At 39.9% G+C, this 21,142-nt stretch overlaps 1 long non-coding RNA gene across 1 annotated transcript in view; it reads right to left on the bottom strand.

Annotated features, from left to right (window-relative positions):
* Nucleotides 1-371: 371 nt before the first annotated feature.
* LOC130541338 (uncharacterized) overlaps nt 372-21,142 on the bottom strand; it is a 70,387-nt gene continuing 49,616 nt past the window's right edge. Inside the window, exons 3-4 of the long non-coding RNA XR_008955381.1 lie at nt 10,012-10,197; nt 372-1,187 (exon numbers count right to left, since the gene is read on the bottom strand). This is a non-coding gene — a long non-coding RNA (uncharacterized LOC130541338). The remainder of the gene's footprint in view (nt 1,188-10,011; nt 10,198-21,142) is intronic.

Below are 21,142 nucleotides of genomic sequence, written 5' to 3'. Positions count from 1 at the left end.
TACATGCTAAATGAATGAGAATAAATGAATAGCTATTTTTACACAAATACCCCGCTGGCAAACAAAGGTTCAATAAATCCGGATTTCTCCATCTGTACCCACAAGCCAGCTCTTCCTTTTGACTTTTTCCCCCAGCTATGAGTGTTTCACCAATACTAAGGGTTTGCAATCTTGGGATCATTTTTCTTTTTCTCTCTTTCTCTTATACTTTATCTGTTTCATAATCTTTTAAATTCCATATCTTTAAAATATTTCAAATATCTCTTTTTTTCACATTCCCAATGCTTATGCTCTAGTTTAGCATTCATTTCTCTAGTGTTTTCCATGTTCATTTTCCTGCATCTTAAATATCATAATTATAACTCAATGTATTTGTCTGGTTTTTATTGCTTATAATAGAACACCCAAAACTGGGTAATTTATAAAGAAAAAATTATTTATGACAGTTGTAGAAGCTAAGAAGGCCAAGGTCAAGGGACTGCATCTGGTGAGGACCTTCTTGCTGGTAGAGAGACTCTGCAGAGTCCCAAGGCAGTACAGAGCATCACATGGCAAGGGCGCTGAGTGTTCTACCTCAGGTCTCTCTTCCTCTTCTTATAAAGCCACTGTTCCACTCCCATGATGATCTATTAATCCATTAATCATGAATGGAGTAATTCATTCATCAGGGCAGAGCCCTCACGATCTAATTCTGGGACTCCATGTTAAAGACCCCACCTATCAGTACAGTTACTTTGGGGATTAAGTTTCAACATGAGCTTTGGAAGGAAAATTCAAATCATAGCACCAAAATTCTCATATCTTATCCTTTTCTATCCAGCCTGATTGTCAAGAATATCAGTTATGGTGTAAGCTGGACTCAGACAGAATCTCATCTCTGCCACTTACTAGCTATGTGATCTTGGGCAAGTAACATAATCTCTCTGAGCCTCAGCTCCTCTTTTATAAAATAGGGGAAATAACAGTCCTTATTTCATAAGTGCAGGGCATGTTACCTGGCATATAGAAAGTGTTCAGTAAATAGGGGGTTCATAAGGGTGAAAGTGGTGGCTGTGGTGGTGGCAGCAACAGTAGCCAGAGGTCTGGTCTCCATCCTCCCTTATTTATGCAGTAATCTTTCAGGAGCTCCTGAAAAACTTGCAAGTAGTGACCAACCAACCATTCATTCACAGGTAGCCTCGCAGATCCTGTGAAGAAGAACACAAATGTCAGGAGTCAACCAGCTAAAACCAATTGCTAAAACCAATATCAGAGAATTTTTATAGGAATTCAAAGAGAAATTTTGTATTAAAAAGGTCAGCCCAGTGCCTGGCCTAAATTAAACAGTCAAGAAATGAAATTATTCTTGGAGACATTTTACAGGGGTTTGAATTGTAGTACTAAAATGAGGATGTATACTTATGGTAACCAACTGAGGAGACTGTAGCAGGCGTGAAAAGATTTGTATCTCCTTGCCCTCTTGAATTTAGTCATGCCCAAGTAATTTGCTTTGGTCCATGAAATGCTAGCTAAGGTGACCTTTATTAATTCCAAATAGAAACATTTAAATGCTAACACTCAGTTCTCCAAACTTCCCCTGCCAGGCAGAAACTCTCTCTTCACCTTCAATGGAACATTTAGTGTGAGTAAAAAATAATTCTTTGTTTTTCTAAGCCACTGCAATTTTGGGGGTGTTTATTACTGCAGCATAACCCAGCCTATCCTGACTGTTAGGGTTGATAACCAGTGTCAGGGAGAAATCCTATGGCCTCAGAGAGCCACTTAAATATTCTTCTCACCCTTGATCTATTCTTATTAATAAAGTGGGCTACACGGTTTTCAAAGTTGAATTAGTTAATAAGATCCTTGGGGCTTTGTCTTTAATGAGAAATAACACTGACATGAGAACTGGAACTTGCTAGAAAACCAAACACTGCAGGAAGCTCATCTCTGCTCTTTAGCTTTTATAACTATTCCACTGCTACTCCAGAGTTTCCTTTTGGCTTATGTCTCCTGCTCCCCACTTCATGTCCACCCATTCTGCCACAGCTCCTCAAGTTACACTAGATGAATATTATCCTAGTAACTCCATATTTCCTTCCTTCCCACATGCACACTCACTTTTCCCTCTACATGGAAGGCCTTAAAAAAAAAATCATTCCTTTATCTGCATGACTAAATCTTACCAATCATTCAAGGTCCATCCTAAGTCCTCTCTCTCTAGAAGACTTCTTGCCCTTCCCAGCAGGGAGTTATAATCCCTTTGTGATATCCCTATGGCATTATATGTATATTTTCTTTGACTTGCTATTTTTAAATCTTGTATTATTTTTTATCAACTTATATATTTTAAATGCCTTAATAGATTGAAGCTGTTCAAAGGCTTGATCCATGACTTACATATCTTATCCTGGGCAATTTAATAGATTTCTTTGGCCTTAGGATGTCCTCATAGATAATTGTAATGAATGATGATAAATGGAGTATTGATATTTAGCTGTATGACAAGACTTGGCAATATATAACACAAGAAATAAACTGTACTAAATTTTTTTAATGTCACAATTTGTAGAAAACCTAACCACTCATCATTACCTCTTCCAAATTCTGACTCAGTTTTGAAATCGGCCCAGAAGCTTTGAGTGATCATCTTTATTAGTGGTGAAACTGAATTGGAAAAGGTAATTTGGATTGAAGGCCAAAATGGGGCTTCCTACAACAGGCCTCTGGAACTGATTGTGTCCAACCAGTCGCAGATATAGCAGCTAGAGGTGTGCAGGCCTCCCTGGCAGATTGGACCAGGAGGGCCTGGTCCTGGTGAGATTATGACATAATGGCCAGAGTTACAGGGAGAGCTTGCAACACTTGCTGCAGGCTTAAGAGAGAACCAGGCTCTAGGCAAGGCATGAGCAATGACCTTCATCCAGACTCACCAATGAAATAAGAAAGGAATAAGGTTTAGAGAGAAGTATTTCCTGCTTGAGAGGATCAGGAAGCAACTCAGGAAGAAAAAGAGCAGGGTTATCTAACAAAAGACACGCTCATAAACTTAGGTCATAAGAACAAAACTAAATCACTTAATCACAAGATATAAGAATACAGAAGGAAGGACACACAATTTTTCAAATTTCCTGTGGGTTTGATGTCAGATTTTAAAGACATAATACATATGCTAAGAAAAATAGGCTTTAGATTATGTTTGGAGAATCATATATGCTTGCATTCTCCAAAGTAAATTATTTAAAAATATCAGTTTTGTACTGTTTAGTTACTCACTCACATACAAGTTTTGCACTTTAATTAAAGGATTATATTGTTAGAGGTCAGAAGATGATACCCCAAAATGAAGGCCTCAGAAGCAAAAGATTCTTTCCAACCTTCCCCTGCCTTCCTGTCTCTCAGTCGGGTTCTCCCTCAAGGCTAGCCATAGAAACTAGAATCCCTCTTCTGCAAGGTGGTCATAGACTCCAGAACCCCTTTTTCCCAAAGCCAGCCGTAAAACCTAAAATATTACTTTAACTTTTGTGCTTTCCTTTCTGTGCAAAAACTGGCCATAAAGAAATTATCTGGCCTATCTTGTTTGATTATAGGTCATAAGACCTTCCACCCCATACCCAGAAGGATGACATGTTGCATAGAGAGGCCAAGAAGAATCTAGACAGACAGACCATGCTGGGATCTCCACTCAACCCGTTAGCACTAAATCATAATTTTTTATCCAATCATATTTCTACACAGCTGCTGCAACTTTGTTGATTCTAAGCATAAAAATGGACAGCTTCCCCTGCATGTTTTGGTCTTCATTCTGAAGGCTCCTATGCCATGTAAAAGTATGATTGAATAAATTTGTATGCCTTTTCTCCTATTAGTCTACATTTTGTCAGTGATTTTCAGTGAATTTTCAGGGGGCAAAGGGGAAATGTTTCCTTGGCTTCTACAATATTAACTGGGCTGTATTATATTGACCAAAAGTCTTAAGAAAAACAACAGCTTTGAATAGGCACCGCTGTCTACTGACTGCCCAGTTGGGCCCAGGAAGACCATGGTGGCATGTATACACAAATGAGGTCACATGTTCATACTTGAAATCTGCAACATTTTCAATTCTGACACTACAGTCTTCCCACCTGACCCAGAAATGCAAACATCCCATGTTTTTCAGGAAGAATGTCAACTCTAGAGATGTGGCAATTCAGCAAGTAGATGGCTTCTCTGGTGAAAAACTACATTAGATCTCAATAAAATACATTCCATTAAAACTTAGCAGCAGGACAAGAGTGTGTTACTGCTTTTATTGTCTGAATTGTGTCTCCTATGTGGGTTTGTAATGCAATATTACATGTTAGGGCATTTACAAAGAGTTTTCAAATCATTAAAAGGCTATTGTCAAAAGAATGATGGAAAAAGGATGAGAAAGTATCCCCTCCCCCTCTGCAATCCTCAGCCCTCCCCAAATACCAGCACCTGGAACAAGCCATGCTTTGCCTTCATAAAAAGCTGTTGGAAGCCTGAAAAAAACAGGCAAGATAGAATTAAGAAAAATGGGCATATCCCACTGACCCTGAGTATAGAAGAGAAATGTATAGAATGTATGAGTTATTAGCACAGTAGAAAAATATTTTATTTAAGAACCACATCTTCACAGCTCTGTCTGAAAGGTTTCACTCAAACTGCAAAAAAAAATAAGCGTAAAGATTGAAAGCTCAGGCTACTCAAGGATCTATAATGTTGTGTGTAAAAGAATCATAAAATCATCAGCAAAAAGAAGGACACAGTAGGAGTCCCAAATTGTAAACGATTAAGCTCCTAGGCATGTGTCATACTTCATCCTAAGGGATAAAAAGAGGAGTTTCAAGTGAATTCCCCAGCTTTGTTTATGGCACAGCTCTTTCTGACAATAAGGTTTATCTTTCAAAAAATCAAAGTCAAGGTTTGGCTTGGTTTTGCTTGGCATTCATCTTCAGCAACAAATGAAATACATTTGCATTTTAGGTCCTCAAAATAAAAGATTTCAGAGAACCCATTGCCAATTGTTATCAAAGAATGAAAGAGAGAGGAAAGACAGCAAACAAAAATGCTATATCTTGGCCATTAACATAGTGAGTCCTTGAATGACAATTCATGAGTAACCAGGACAAGGGCTATGTCTAAGAAGTATACACAGCTGCCCAAAACACTGAGAACCTGATCTTCGTCTATGTTAAATGGTCTGTGTGTGTTTGCTCACTTCATCTGCACAACAATCCTGTAAGCTGGTGCTTACAGAGAGATAAAACCGTCTTGCTCAAGGTCACACTATTTGTAGATGGCAGAGCTGGAGTTTGATTCCCATCTCTGACTCTAAATATATGCTTTAAAAGAGGGTTTCTCGACCTCATCAGTATTGTCATTTGGGCGGAATATTCCGTTGTTGTGAAGGACACTACAATGTAGGTCATCCTTGGCTTCTATCCACTGGATGCCACAGCACCTCCCACTCAGTTGTGACAACAAGAAATGTCTCTGGACACTGCCAGATGACCTCTGGGGGGCAAAACGGCCTCTGGTTGAGAACCCTTGCTCTAAACTAGTTTCACTCAAAAACGTAGACTATGCTCTAGTTAACAGACTATGAACATAAGGAGCTTGTGCCAGCATACAAATCAACTATGTCACTAAGCATACTGTTTACTTCGAATGACATTTTTTTTTTTCAATAGCAAGACTTTTTTAGTAAGGAAGCAATGTGTGGATTTTCATTTTGGAGCGAGCTCTTTATCTCATCAAAGACCAGCACTATGTAAAGTGCTGCTATAAATTATTGTGGTATATTGCCTCCCTGAAATGGTAATATTCAATAAGGATTTGATAAATTACTTTTCAAGTTATTTTCCCCCTTAAGCCTGTATTAGATAGTCTTTATTCTGGCAATACACTTCTCATCAATAATCAAAAATTATTATAAAGCTGAGTTTAATAAATGGCTCTTAGGTTTGGTTTGAGTGTTTGATTGTATTGCTCTCTCCCTGACCTTCAGGTTACTAGATGACATTCCTGATTGGAAAAGCTCAGTGCCCAGCTAGACAGCTTGCCCCACACTAGGCTATTATAAGGTTTGACAACTTGGTCCAGAATAGTCATTGCAATCTACAAGTAACTGGAGGCTGTGTGGTTCCCATCCTCTCCCACTCCCCTTAGGGACACTGCAGTTGGGGAAGATGGGAACTACAGAGTCTCCAGTTACCTGTAGATTGCAATAACTATACTAGCTGTTTTCCCAATAAAAATTCTATTGTCTTATCCTCCTTTACCATCTCAGCAACTAATATTCATAAATAGCAACACCTTCTGAGAGTTAAAGTACTAACAGCAGCAGCAGCAACACTATTTAAGAATAATTGAATGCTTCATTATGTACTAAGCATTAAGAGCTGCATATACATTAGCTCAGAGAGTTTTCACAATAACCATATGAAGTAGGCACTATTATAATATCCATTTTACAGATAAGGAAACTGAGATCAGAAAAATCCAGTGCCATGACAGAGGTATTTTGGCTGGAATCAGCCCAGATAGAACTCTGAAATTTGTTCATTTTTTTCTTGAACTTTTTATTACATAGAATTTCAAACATAGAAGAAATAATAGACAGAAGAATATAATAAACTTCATAAATAAGTCACCAGTTACAAAAATTAGCAACTCATGGACAATCTTGCTTTAATCCAAAACCAAATCTGCTTTCTTTCCCTTATTACTGGGAAGCAAATCCCACACAGCATCATCCATAAATATTTCAGTATGTATATCTAAAAGATCAGGACTATTTTTAAGAAACATAAGTTTCAAGCCATTATCAGACGTAAAATATCATTGATTATATCAATATTATTAAATATCATCAATTGTATCATAAATGTTATGAATGTTTCTTTTTGTATTTTATGGTTCTTTAGTTTGCATCAGAATCTAAGTAAAATCAATTCATTGCAACCAGTTGATCTATGACTTCAGTCTCTTTTAATCTCTCCTTTCATTTGCAATTTATTTGTCATAAAAGTTGGGTTGTTGGATGGGTACGGTGGCTCACGCCTGTAATCCCAGCACTTTGGGAGGCTGAGGCAGGCAGATGACTTGATGTCAGGAGTTCAAGACCAGCCTGGCCAACATGGTAAAACCCTATCTCTACTAAAAATACAAAAATTAGCCAGGCATGGTAGTGTGTGCCTGTAGTCCCAGCTACTTGGTAGCTGCTGCAGGATAATCGCTTGAACCCAAGAGACAGAGGCTGCAGTGAGCCGAGATCACACCACTGCACTCCAGGCTGAACCACAGAGCAAGACTCTGTCTCAAAAAAAAAAAAAAGTTGGAATGTTAATCCTATAGAGCAAGCATCTGTGTCATCTATTGTTTATTTTTGCAAACTTTTAAAAATTTAAATACATACATACATACATAAAATAGATCAATAAAATTTAAAACCATCTTTTAACCATTTTTAGCTTGAGGGTGTACAAAAACAGTCAAGGGACAGTTTAACCACTATAGTAGAATGTTCCACAGTCTGAATTTTGAGGATTGCAACCTCATGTTGTCATTAATATGTGTATCAGTCCATTTTCACACTGCTATAAAGATACTACCTGAAACTGGGTAACTTATAAACAAAAGAGGTTGAATTGACTCATAGCTTCACATGGCTGGAGAGGCCTCAGGAAACTTCTAATCATGGCAGAAGGTGAAGGGGAAGCAAGGCACATCTTACATGGCAGCAGGAGAGAGAGTGCAGGTCAAACTGCCACTTTTAAACCATCAGATCTTGTAAGAACTCCCTCACTGTCATAAAAACAGCATGGGAAAAACTGCCGCCATGATCTAATCACCTCCCACCAGATCCTTCCCTCAACACTTGGGGATTACAATTCAAGATGAGATTTGGGTGGGGACACAGAGCCAATATCAACCATATCAACGTGTTTCTCTATTCTTTGTATTTTCTATAAATTGTGGCTGGATCTAAAGCTTGATGAGATTCAGGATCAATCCTTTTGACAAGCTACATCATAGGTGGTGTATTCTTCCACCAAAAAGGACATAATATCTGGCTTTTATTCTTCCCAAATTTCGTTTTTAACATTAATGTTCTGTGTAAGTACTTGACTTCAAAGAACTTCAAATTACCTTATGGGCACATAAAATACATATATATATATATAAAATAAGTGGTTTCCTTATTCTTACAGTGTTTTTTGAGTGACTTCTCTGCTAGGCATTGAATTAGGTATGTGGTATATCGAGATGAAAAAGCCAGAGGCTCTACCGTCAAGGAGTTGTCTTGTGGTAAGTGTTTCACTGATGCCATGTAGCACAGCCAGTCAAATAACAAACCTGGCTTGTAGTGAACCAGGGAAGCTGCACCCAGCAAGAAGGAAATAGAATGATAAACATTCATAGGAAATAGAGATCAGGTTCTCTTGCTCTGGGACAAGGATGCTTTGTAGAATTATGATGTCAGTTGGACTCAAGACAATGGGAAAGACTTAGAGAGATGAGGTCAATCATCTCTGTAGATTCCAATGAAGAGGAATCCTATGAGCTGCAGTACCAGTGCAGAGGGGCATAAGATGTGTGCATGGCCAGGAAGATGAGCAGCTGGGTGAAGCAGAGGGGCTGTTTAAGGGTTATCATGGGCAGACCTATCATTTTAGGCAATCCCATTTATAAAATCTCCAGAATCAGACAATCCTTTGGTAACCATCTAGTTGAGTAACAACAACAACAACAAAAACAATGATATCAAGCAAATTTTTATTATCTTATTGAGTCTTCATAGGAATATCATTGGGTAAGCGTTATTAGTCTCCACTGTACAGCTGAGAGAAAGGAGTTCCAAAATTCTTCATTCTCCCTCTACTCAAGTTTACCCAAGTTGTAAATGCCAAGGCAAGGATCTGAACTCAGGTCTGTGCTACGATTCATTTATAAGGGCAGAGATTTCCCCTGAAAGAATACCATGTTGACCCAATCTCTCATGAAGGATCTCTCATGTTGGGGGTTGTTCAGGATTCCACATCCCAGGAGGGGCTACCACATTCCTTCTTCAGATACTTATTTCTGCCCCTAATCATTTAGACGACTTTAAAAAAATGTTTTTTCAAGAGAAGAACAATATGGTAAAATAGCAAGCTTGAGAAAAGAGGAGTAAAGCAAATGAATTGTCGCTCTGGTCAATACAGTTGCTCTGATATAAAATCTGTCTCTAGGCACCAAGAAAAAAAGGAAATAGAAATAAGAAGTAGAGAAGAAACTCATATTTATTGAGATTGTCTGCACCTGGCACTGTCCTGGCACTAATTAACATAATTCATATAATGTCAAAACATCCCTGTGAGGTAGCTGAGAGATGATAGTTTTTTTTAACTTTTAAGTCCAGGGTACATGTGCAGGCTTGTTATATAGGTAAGCTTGTGTCACAGCAGTTTGTTGTACAGGTTATTTTATCACACACCCAGGCATTAAGCCTAGTACCCATTAGTTATTTTTCCTGATGCTTTCCCTCCTCCCACCTTCCACCCTCTGATAGGACCCAGTGTGTGCTGTTCCCCTCTATACGTCCATGTGTTTTCAGAGAGATAATAGATTTTTTAAAGACAAAGTTCCTACATGTAGACCAAAAGAAATTTCTCACGTAGGAGGATATTGAGTTATGTAAGAGCCAATGCTACAGTATCAGCAAAAACTTTGAAAATAGCACACACAGGGACACCGCTACCAGTTAATACCCAAATCCCCATCCTCAGCCACCTTTGCCTGTTAATACCCACATATTGGCAAACTCATGTGAATGAAATGATCCCACTGTGCAATTTTAGTCTGTCCAAGATTTATATGGGTTCAGACTGAGGTGAGTAGCAAAAACTAGAAAGAGCCAAGAAAACTGGTAAGCAGAAATAATAAGCAGAACAACAATAATTATAATACATGAAGACAAGCAGGTAGTCATCTGAAAAATAGAGTGGAGAGTGTAGAGTAAAATAAGGAAAAAATGCAAACCTGTATAACTTGAACTTCAAAGGCAGATTGGTAAGGCCAACTTCTCCACAGCAGACAGCTTCAAGAGAATGGATTTCTCTGGTTCAAAGTTGGATTCTGAAAGACAGTTTTCCCCACAGATATTTTTCCTCAGTCCAGTCAGTTTAGCCTCAGTAGCATCTGGTGGTAGGAGAACCATGGGGTATCCTATAGAGACAGAGAGGATGATTTGATTATTCCCATAATAATATTCATACACAAGAATGATATGGCTAGGTGTTAAATTGAGGGGGGAGGCCGGGCGCAGCGGCTCACACCTGTAATCCCAGCACTTTGGGAGGCCGAGGCCGGCGGATCACGAGGTCAGGAGATAGAGACCACCCTGGCTAACAAGGTGAAACCCGGTCTCTGCTAAAAATACAAAAAATTAGCCAGGCATGGTGACACACGCCTGTTGTCCCAGCAACTTTGGAGGCTGAGGCAGGAGAATCGTGTGAACCTGGGAGGTGGAAGTTGCAGCGAGCCAAGATTGCACCACTGCACTCCAGCCTGGGCAACAGAGCCAGATTCCGTCTCAAAAAGAAAAAAAAAAAAAAAAAAAAAAGTTGAAGTGGAGGGGAATGTCTATTAAAATATCTAGTTCAAAGTGTCTCAAATTAAAGTATTTCCCAAACAAGCTGAAAATAACATCTGTTAAATGAAATTAAATATTTGTATTGAATTTGACCATTCCTTAAATGCTACTAAACTCAACATTTCCTGTGGTCAGACCATGCAGATCTCCTCTTATGATAAACGGTAATTGCCGAAGGATTATGGGTAAATATTCCCCTGTCATTTCTTTTGAGAGGGAACCTACTAGGTTAATGTGAACTGGGCTAAAAATATTGATTCCAGAAATGAGTATGAAATGTTGTGATTTCCAATTATTCTAAGAAATTGGTCTTTGAAATCCTGAATTATGAAAGGATAAAGTGGCTCCAATTTAATCTGTGAAACAGGACTCTATTTAGACTCCATGGTCAAGTTCCTAGGAAAAAACTTTAGACGGGAATAATGGTTGGCATCTAATATTGTTGACTGGTGCCCTCCAGTGGCAAAACTTGATGGAGTGTTCAATCCAGTAAAATTCAAAGTGTCTTCTGTTTCAATTCTCAGGCCTTTTGAACATATGAGCCCAAACTTTTTAAGAGCCCAATAGTTGGGAATAAAACCACAAAGGCTTTAGATTGTACTTGGTTTTACACTGTATGGTCATAAAATGCTAGAGAAAAAGGTTGTTTGCCTTTAAAGTAAGGCTGGAAAAAGACTGAGAGCCACAGGAGATTAAAATGACTTGGCAGAAAGATATTGGGCAGGCATTTTAGAATCTTCAGGCTGTATCCTCACCCTTTCCCTGTTGTATCAAACTCCTTTATGGTATTTCCTGTTTAGCTGGAAGGAATGACATATCCCCAAATGCGCAGGTCCTGGGCATTGAGGAGATGCCAGTTATCCTGCCTGTTAATATGAATGTGCCCTGAGGATACTGATGTTTTTCACATGACAAATGTCTAGCTTTGGATGTCCTAGTCATACTGTGGGTCATTTATTTTCTTTCTTATTTTAAAGTCTTTTCTTTGGAAGGCCAAGGCAGGTGGATCACTTGAGGCCAGGAGTTCAAGACCAGCCTGGGTAACATGGTGGCCCAGCTATTCAGGAGGCTGAAGCAGGAGAATGGCCTGTACCCAGGAGGTGGAGGTTGCAATGAGCTAACATCACGCCACTGCACTCCAGCCTGGGCAACAGAGTGACACGCTGCCTCAAATAATAATAATAATAATAATAATAATAATAATAATAAAGTCTTATCTTGACCTCCTCAGGATGCTGTGTCCCTGGGCCCTCTCTGTTTCCTTTCTGATCTCCTACATTGCTTTCCCCCGCCTCCCACCGGGGTCTTCCTTTTAGCATCCATCCATGTCCTCACTTCCCTTTGGGTCTGAAGGGGAAGACAAACCTGTCGGCCATCAAGAGAGGACCAGACTCCCTCTAAATTCTTGAGGATCTTGATACATTAAAATATAAAGAAATGCCAAGTTATATTTAGTGATATATTTTGTTTCTGAAATTGGAGTCTGTTTTCCTGTTAACAATTTTGACACAAATGCAATATAATTGTCTTATTTGTAAGATGATTACAGAGACTATTTTTAAAAATCTAGCTCTAAGTGTACTAAGAGAAGGGTGCTCCAGAACTAGGTCACAGGTATGAAAGTATATGATGACATCATTCTCCTTCAATCCTGTCAATACATCTCTGTGACAATAAGTATGAATTTGTAGAGAAAATATGATAGCATTAAAATGCAGTTGCGGCTAGGCACGGTGGCTCACACCTGTAGTCCCAGCCCTTTGTGAGGTGCAGTGGGCAGATCACTTGATCTCAGGAGTTTGAGACCAGCCTGGGCAACATGGAAAAACCCCATCTCTACCAAAAATACAAAAAATTAGCTGGCATGGTGGCACATATCTGTGGTCCCAGCTACTCAGGAGGCTAAGGTGGGAGGATCACTTGAGCTGGGAAGGCAGAGGTTGCAGTGAGCCGAGATCACACCATTGCACTCCAGCCTGGGCAACAGAGTAAGACTCCATCGCAAAGAAAAAAAAAATGTAATCGCCTACCGGGTTCATCTTCCTGCCCACTGCAGGGACAAATTGATTAACTGAGACTGCAAGCATTGCAGTAAAGAGTTTAATTGACACGAGGCTGGCCACATGGACATAGTTACCACTCAAATCAGTCTCCCGGAAGGCTTGGAGATTAGGGTTTTTGCAAGCATAATGTGGTAGGCAGGGGGCTAGGGAATGGGGAATGTTGACTGGTTGGGATGAAATCACAGGGATGTGGAAAATGTTCCCTGTGCACTGAGTCAGCCTGTGTGGGGATCACAGGACCAGTTGGGTCATGAGTTGCCAGTCTTGGTGAAGTCAGCTGCTTGTCAGAAATGCAAAAGTCTGAAAAGAAATCTCAAAAGGCAAATCATGGGTTCTACAATAGTGATGTAACCTACAGGAGAAATTAGGGAAGTCACAAATCTCATGACTTCCAAACGGTAGCTCATTATCACTTAACTATACCAACATCTTAACAGAACTCAGGTCCCTCTCATAATTCTAACCTTGTGGATTTTCATTGGTTTTACAAAGGCAGTTTAGTTTGGGGAAGAGCTATTATCATTCTTGCTTTAAGGATAAACTATAAATTAAATTCCTCCCAAAGTTAGCTTGGCATATGCCCAGGAATGACTAAAGGACAGCTTAAAGTTTAGAAGCAAGATGCAGTCAACTATGTCAGATTTCTCTTACTGTCATAATTTTGCAAAGGCGCTTTCAAAAAGTCTAAAATTATATATCAATAGTCTAAGCCCTTCCTGAATGTGAACTGTGGCCCAAAGGGTGGCTCAACTTGCTCTGGGAGAGTGAGTAAGAAGTAGATATATCTATGCGACTAAACAAGGAAGCCAGTTTGGGCACAGAAATGTATTGGTATTGAGGAAAGTATTTCAATTAGGACAGATAGTTAGAAGTCTCTTAGTAATATCCAACCACAGAACCCACAGTTAATTCAGATTCAAAGTGCACAAATTTTAACTGCACAAAAAGAATGTGAGTCTCCTCATCCCTGCATTACAGATTTGGGGAGAGCGTGTATCATTACAGTGAAAATAATCACCTGGGACTGGAGCCGATGGTTAAGGACCTTTGTTTTCAGATGCTCACATCCACTAGAGATAGTTTATATTCTAATGATTTTATCAATTCTTCCTAATATTTTATACCATCTAGAGGAAATAGGAAAAGCTAATTATAGCTTACCTTCATTATCCTTGTCATCATATTTAAACTACTCCAGTCTGTGTTTGCAGATTGACATAGGCAAGCAGACTTTTGAGTGTGAATCAGAACAACTATTTTAGGAAATAATGTTACTATTCTCTGTACCAGTTATCTCCCTTCCTTCTCAGAGCCCTCTGAGAAAGGATGGGGGTCATTCTCACTCAGCCTAGGTCACACAGCTGCCTTGAAGATGTGAGTTTCTTGACTCCCAATCTCATTATCTTTCCATTTTGCCAACTTAAGAGTTCAATAATAACGACTCTCCTGTTGCTAAAATGTTACACATAATCCCTCTCCATTACTGCAATATTTTAACTAGAATCTACCCCTTCATGGATTTTCTTGCTAAGTAATGCTTGAAGAGAAATGTTCAAAGTCAGTACTCCAACACTAAGGAATCAAGACAGAAAAGCAATGGTACAGTTCAGAAAGATCAAAGTTTGGGGAGGTCATTATGGGAATTTATTTCATTTTGAAAGAATACAGGCAAATGCTTGTATTTAGGGTGTGAACTAATTGGCGATATGCATATAGTGGCATAATTTAACATCTCTTTCTATTCAGTCAGTGATTCTTAGCCTGTTTTGGATCACAGACACCTTTGAGGAGTTGTAGAAAGCCATAGACCCTTTCCTCCCCACTTCACCCCTGACCCAAATCACATAGGCACTAAAAGTTGTATTCAGTTCCAGGGGATTCACTGACCTAGTTTTAGAATCCTTATTCTAGATACATGGCTCCCGACTGGACAATGTTTCCCTTGGGGGACATTTAGAATGTCTGAAATATTTTTGGTCTTCACAACTGGGAAGGCACTACTCACATCAAATAGACAGGTGTCAAGGACATCTGCTAAATAGTCTATCATGAATTGTGCTGCCCCTGTAACCAAATACATTTTTGTTCAAAGTCTCTGAAGTGCCAAGGTTGAAAACACCTGCTACGGATCTGCACTGTCCAATACAGTAGCCAGGAGCTACATAGAGCTCTTGAAATTGTGGCTAGACTGAATTGAGATGTACTAGAAGTACAAAATACACACCAGATTTCAAAAACTTCATACATAGCTGTAAGATATTGCATAAATGATGTTTTGTATTGACTACATGTTGAAATAATATTTCAAATTTACTTGGCTAAATAAAATGTATTAACATAAAGTTCATCTGTTTCTTTATACTTTTTGTAATGTGGCTACCAGAAAATTTAAAATTACATATTTGTCCATAGCTGTGGATACATTTCATTGGATAGACATGCTCTCGATGCTTTATAAAATTGAACTATTGAAAACTAATTAAGATTCTGATTCTAAAGCAAGGGTGAGCAAACTAAAACTAAAACTCATCCACTAGGTGTTTTTGTAAGTAAAGTTTTATTGGAACACAGTCACACACATTTGTTTGCCTATTGTTAATGGCTGCTCTCACAAAAGCAGAGCTGAGTAGTTGTGACAAATACTGTATGGCCAGAAAACTCTAAAATATTTATGATCTGGCTTTTTACAGAAAACATTTGCCAATCCCAGATCCAAGGTCATGTCCACTACAGGGGTGGGATAAAAACTTTGCCATCCTGACAGTAGTAATATTTTCATATTTAAAGTAAGCAAATTTGGGACATTTGAAGAAGAGCTGGCTGAAAGGATGGAAGGCAGGTGTAACAGAACACACTAATTGGCTATGCTGTCCTCATATGACTGTATTTTATTTTGCTATTCAACTGGAATATGGCTCTCTATGACGGAGAATAGGAAAGATAATATCTCCTGTTAAAAATGGGTCACTGAGGCCGGGCATGGTGGCTCACGCCTGTAATCCCAGCACTCTGGAAGGCCGAGGTGGGCAGATCATCTGAGGTCAGAAGTTCGAGACCAGCCTGGCCAACATGGTGAAAACCCACCTTTACTAAAAATACACAAATTAGCTGGGCATGGTAGTCCCAGCTACTCGGGAGGCTGAGGCAGTAGAATCGCTTGAACTCGGGAGACAGAGGTTGCAGTGAGCCAAGATCACGCCACTGCACTCTAGCCTGGGTGACAAAGCGAGATTCCGTCTCAAAAAAAAAACAAAAAAACAAAAAAAAAGGAAAGAAAGAAAGAAATGAGTTATTGCTTCAGCCAACAAGTATTTATTGAGCACCTAATATATGCTAGGCACTGTTCTTAGAGTTGGAAATACAACAGTGAACAGAAATAAAGTCCCAGCACTCCTGGGGCTTATAGTCTACTGTGACAGAACACCTCTCTGAGATAAGTGAAATATCAAGAATGTCAAGTATATCAAGAAGAATACTCGAGTACGTCAAGTGGTGATAAGTGCAAAGAAACACAGAACAAGTTAATAGAATAAAGAGCCTTGGGGTGGAGGTGATACAATTGGATTCGGAATGCTATGGTCATGGAAGGCTTCTCTGAGTAAGCACATTGGAGGGTGTGGAAAACACAATTGTAAGCCTTCCCTGAGGACAATCTGATACTATGTGTCTAAATCTTAAGTGTGACCCAGTAATTCTACCTAGTTATTTAACACAAGCAATTATGGAAACTAGTGTTCCAGAATGTTCCCTGGAGCATTTTCACCATAATAAAAAAAAAAGGAAACTACTTAAGTATTCAACTAAATTTATTAATATAAACAATGTACATGGCATAGTAAGCTTTTTAAGAAAAAGTATTATATTAATACTTATATAATTCCAGTTTCATAAAAATATAAAAACATTGTGTTTGCAAAGAAAAAATTCTTAAAGTCTTAACCCAAATGTTCGGATCCCTAAAAGGTCAAATTTTAAGTGTCTCTTGCATGCATCTGTATATCTCTCTGTAGCATCATCTTTTAAAAATAACTCATAAACAAATCGTTATAAAAAAAAGAAAGGAGACAAGGCCTGGTGGCTCACGCCTGTAATCCCAACATTTTGGGAGGCCAAGGAGGGCAGATGGCTTGAGCTCAAAAGTTTGAGACCAGCCTGGGCAACATGGCAAAACCCCATCTCTAGAAAAAATACATAAATTAGCTGAGCGTGATGGTGCATGCCAGTAGTTCCAGCTACTTGGGAGGCAGAAGTGGGAGGATCACCTAAGCCCTGGAGGTCAAGGCTGAAGTAAGCCTTGACCACACCATTGTACTCCAGCCTGGGTGACAGAACAAGACTGTTGAAACTGCCCTTGCAAAATTATGACTGAGACAGTGAAAGAGATCTAACTGACTCCACCTTGCTTCTAACCTCCAAGCTGTCTATTCACTCCTGGGCATAGGCTGAGCTAACTTTGGGAGAAACTTAGTTTGTAGTTTATAGTTTAAACAAGGACGGTAACAGCCCTTTCCCAAAGCATATCTCCTTCTTGCCTGGAGACTAGACTAACATTATCCACAGGATTAGAAATTATGGTTTAGGAGTGATGCAGCTGGAGGCTGCAAGATTCTGACCCTCCCTAAACTGCTCCTAAGATCAGTGCTTGAGATGTTTTGCAGACCCTGTACTTGATGGATCAGCTGGTACCACCCAGATTGGTAAACTGGCTCATCTGATCTTGTGGCCCCCACCCAGGAACTGACTTGGCACAAGAAGACAGCATCTACTCTATGATTTCACCGCTGACCAATCAGCACTCCTGGCTCACTGGCTTCCCACTACCCACCAAGTTGTCCTTAAAAATTCTGCTCCCCAATGCTCCAGAGACTGATTTGAGTAACAATAAAACTCCAGTCTCCCACACAGCCGGCTCTGCGTGAATTACTTTCTCTATTGCAATGCCCCTGTCCTGATGAATCAGTTCTGTCTAGGCAGTGGGCAAGGTAAACCCTTGGGTGGTTACACTGTCTAAAAAATAAATAAATAAATAAATAAATAAAATACAAATAAAAGAGAAGACTGAATTTGTCAAATATGCACATTAAAAAAATTCCCTTTAATGTTAATCCTAAGTATGATAATCTTCCACTGAACCATCAGGAGCTAACAATGAGGAGTAAGAGAATTAACTTAATGAACACAATGAATTGTCTTTTTAAGCAAATCTAGTAGATTCCAGAACACTGTTCTCTTATATTATCTACCAGAGAATAAAGGTCAATCCAATTAATTCCTTATCACACAGCCATGTTAAAAGGCCCAGGATATCAATGAACCAATGGGAAACTCCAGAGAAAGCAGACAACACCCACCAATTGCAACTGGCAGTTATAGATACTACAATAACCAAGACAACTCAAAGTTACTAGAGCTTCTCAAAGTTCAGTCATGAGACCTCTACAGGAGTATCATTTGATAATGGTGATGGTTAGGGAGAGGGAGGAGAAGATGTCTGTTTAAAATGTGGAGTCGGCCAGGCGCGGTGGCTCACGCCTGTAATCCCACCACTTTGGGAGGCCGAGGCGGGAGGATCACCTGAGATCGGGAGTTCGAGACCAGCCTGACCAACATGGAGAAACCTCGTCTCTACTAAAAATACAAAATTATCCAGGCGTGGTGGCGCATGCCTGTAATCCCAGCTACTCTGGAGGCTGAGGAAGGAGAATCACTTGAAGTCGGGAGTCAGAGGTTGCAGTGAGCTGAGATCACACCATTGCTCTCCAGCCCGGGCAACAAGAGCAAAACTCCATCTTAAAAAAAAAAAAAAAAAGTGGAGTCTTGGGTCCTACCCACAACATTACCCAGGTGGGGTCCATATTTTGCATGTTTCAAAGGTTCCTTGACTAATTCTTATGCGACCAATCTCTTTAAGCTTACAGCTGCTTACACTGGGCAGAGAAAAAGGAAAACCTCTTCTGACTATCTAGAGAGATGTTATTTCTGATCAGAGTCCTTGAGAAAAGAAAAGATAAATTGGGACTTGCCTAATTATCAGTTAATTATTGAAGGAAGCCCTCTTGCTTATGTATGTATAAGTCTCAGTTCTCCCTACAGGGCCATTGTAAGCAAGAGTCCTTTGGCCTACTTTTGAATATTGCTGATACATTTTGTCTGAGAACTGACACCAGCCTAATTTCCTGCCCCTGGTGAAACAATTCTGGGACCAGGCATATTTTCTCATGTGTGTATTAAACAATATTGAGAACAAGCAAAATAAATAGCTGCCTGTTTCTGGAAGGAAATACTTATTCCTGGAAGCTAGGACTGCCTACAAATTAAAATAGCTTACTTATCAAGATGCATGACTTGCTCATTAAGACTTATTCAAAGCCAGGTGCTGTGGCTTACACCTGTAGTCCCAGCTACTCGGGAGGCTGAGGCAGGAGGATCGATTCAGCCTGAGAGTTTGAGGCCAGCCTGGGCAACAAAGTGAGACCCTATCTATTAAATAAAAAAGTACATTTTTTAAAAAGACTCAATATAAAACCTTCTTCTTTCTGAGTCCTCCAATGAAAGCTAATATGTCAAAAAATATGCCCAATCCCAACCATTCTCTACCTTGCAAGACTCAGCTTAAAAGCATTCAAACCCTCCATCTCTTCCCTGTCTTTCCTGTTTTAAAACACTACAAAGACTCTGCCATGTTGGGGGTTTCCCTTATTGGCAACAGGCCTACTACACATGGTTTGGCTTAATCAGCAGCCTATTCTGATGGCCCTTGAGATTTTGAAGGTCCAGATGTTATCATTTCAGTTGATGTAGGTTGGCATACTTCAGTCTCCCTGAGGTGCCTGCTGGATATAATTCTTTTTTTTTTTTTTTTTTTTTTTGAGACAGAGTTTCACTCTTGTTGCCCAGGCTGGAGTGCAATGGTGCGATCCTGGCTCTCCACAACCTCCACCTCCTGGGTTCTAGTGATTCTCCTGCCTCAGCCTCCCGAGTAGCTGGGATTACAGGCATATGCCACCACGCCTGGCTAATTTTTTGTATTTTTAGTAGAGACAGGGTTTCTCCATGTTGGTCAGGCTGGTCTCAAACTCCCAACCTCAGGTGATCCGCCCACCTCAGCCTCCCAAAGTGCTGGGATTACAGGCATGAGCCACCACGCCTGGCTATAATTCTTAAAATTCGGTTTTCAAGCTTCACTGTGTCCCTTTCAAGAAGACTTTTAACTTCTCTTATTCCCAGCTAAGGCTCTTGGCAAACATCCCCAGCTAAGCTTGTATATATCAAAGTATCCAAATAAGGCCAGGCACAGTGGCTCACACCTGTAATCCCAGCACTTTGGGAGGCCGAGGCGGGCAGATCATCTGAGGTCAGGAGTTCAAGACCAGCCTGGCCAACATGGTGAAACCTCATCTCTACTAAAAATGCAAAAAGTAGCTGGGCGTGGTGGTGCACGACTGTAATCCCAGCTACTTGGGAGGCTGAGGCAGGAGAATTGCTTGAACCTGGGGGGCAGAGGTTACAATGAGCGAGATCGCACCACTGCACTCCAGCCTGGGTGACAGAGCAAGACTCTGCCTCAAAAAAAAAAAAAAAAATCCAAATAAAAAGCTGAAAAAAAAGGAAAGAAAGAAAGAAACCAGATCTGTTGAAGTTCCTCTAAGAGTCTCTTCTAGTTTAACTTCTAAAGATGCTTGTGAGCGGGGGCAGCTGAGTTCTACCTTCTGTTAACTTTCGTAGTTCCACAACTGTGTTACTGATGCTTAGGAATTAGAGTATAAGCCCCAAGCTTAGTGGAGAAGACAGATGAACATAAGAGAAGTAATCCCAGCCCTTTGGGAGGCCGAGGTGGGTGAATGGCTTGAGCTCAGGATTTCGAGACCAGCCTGGGCAACATAGCAAGACCCTGTCTCTGCAAAAAACACAAAAATTAGCCGGGCATGGTGGTGCAAGCCTGTAGTCCCAGCTACTCTGGAGGCTGAGGTGGGAGGATCACTTGAACCCAGAAGGCTGAGGTTGCAGAGAGCTGAGATTGCACCATGGCACTCCAGCCTGGGTGCCAGAGTAAGACCCTGTCTCAAAATAAATAAAATAAAAGCAGCAAAAAAAAAAAAAATGCGCAAATGAAAAGCTTGGGCTTTAAGTCAGACATATCATAATAAATATTTGTCTCTCCTCTTTGCTGCCTATGAGATCTTTGGCATCTCAATGTTCCCGAACATCAATGTATTCAACTTTAAAATGTGAAAAAAAAAATTGTACAGTAAGGATTACATGATAAAGCTTAAACACAAGCTCTAGAAATGGTAGCTATTATTGTATTTTTATAAATCATACCTGAAAGCTCTCAGATGAAATTTGAATGCTATAACTTCAGATTTACATTTTAAATATTGGTTCTGTCTCTTACTAGCCTTGTGTCCTTGAGTAATTAATCTCTTTAAGTCTTAGTTTTCTCATCTACAAATCT

This window comes from Pan paniscus, chromosome 2 (assembly GCF_029289425.2).
Source record: "Pan paniscus chromosome 2, NHGRI_mPanPan1-v2.0_pri, whole genome shotgun sequence".
In the NCBI taxonomy this organism is placed as follows: Eukaryota; Metazoa; Chordata; class Mammalia; order Primates; family Hominidae; genus Pan; species Pan paniscus.
The sequence above is the reverse complement of the archived record's forward strand: the minus strand, read 5'-3'. Positions and strand labels throughout refer to the sequence as shown.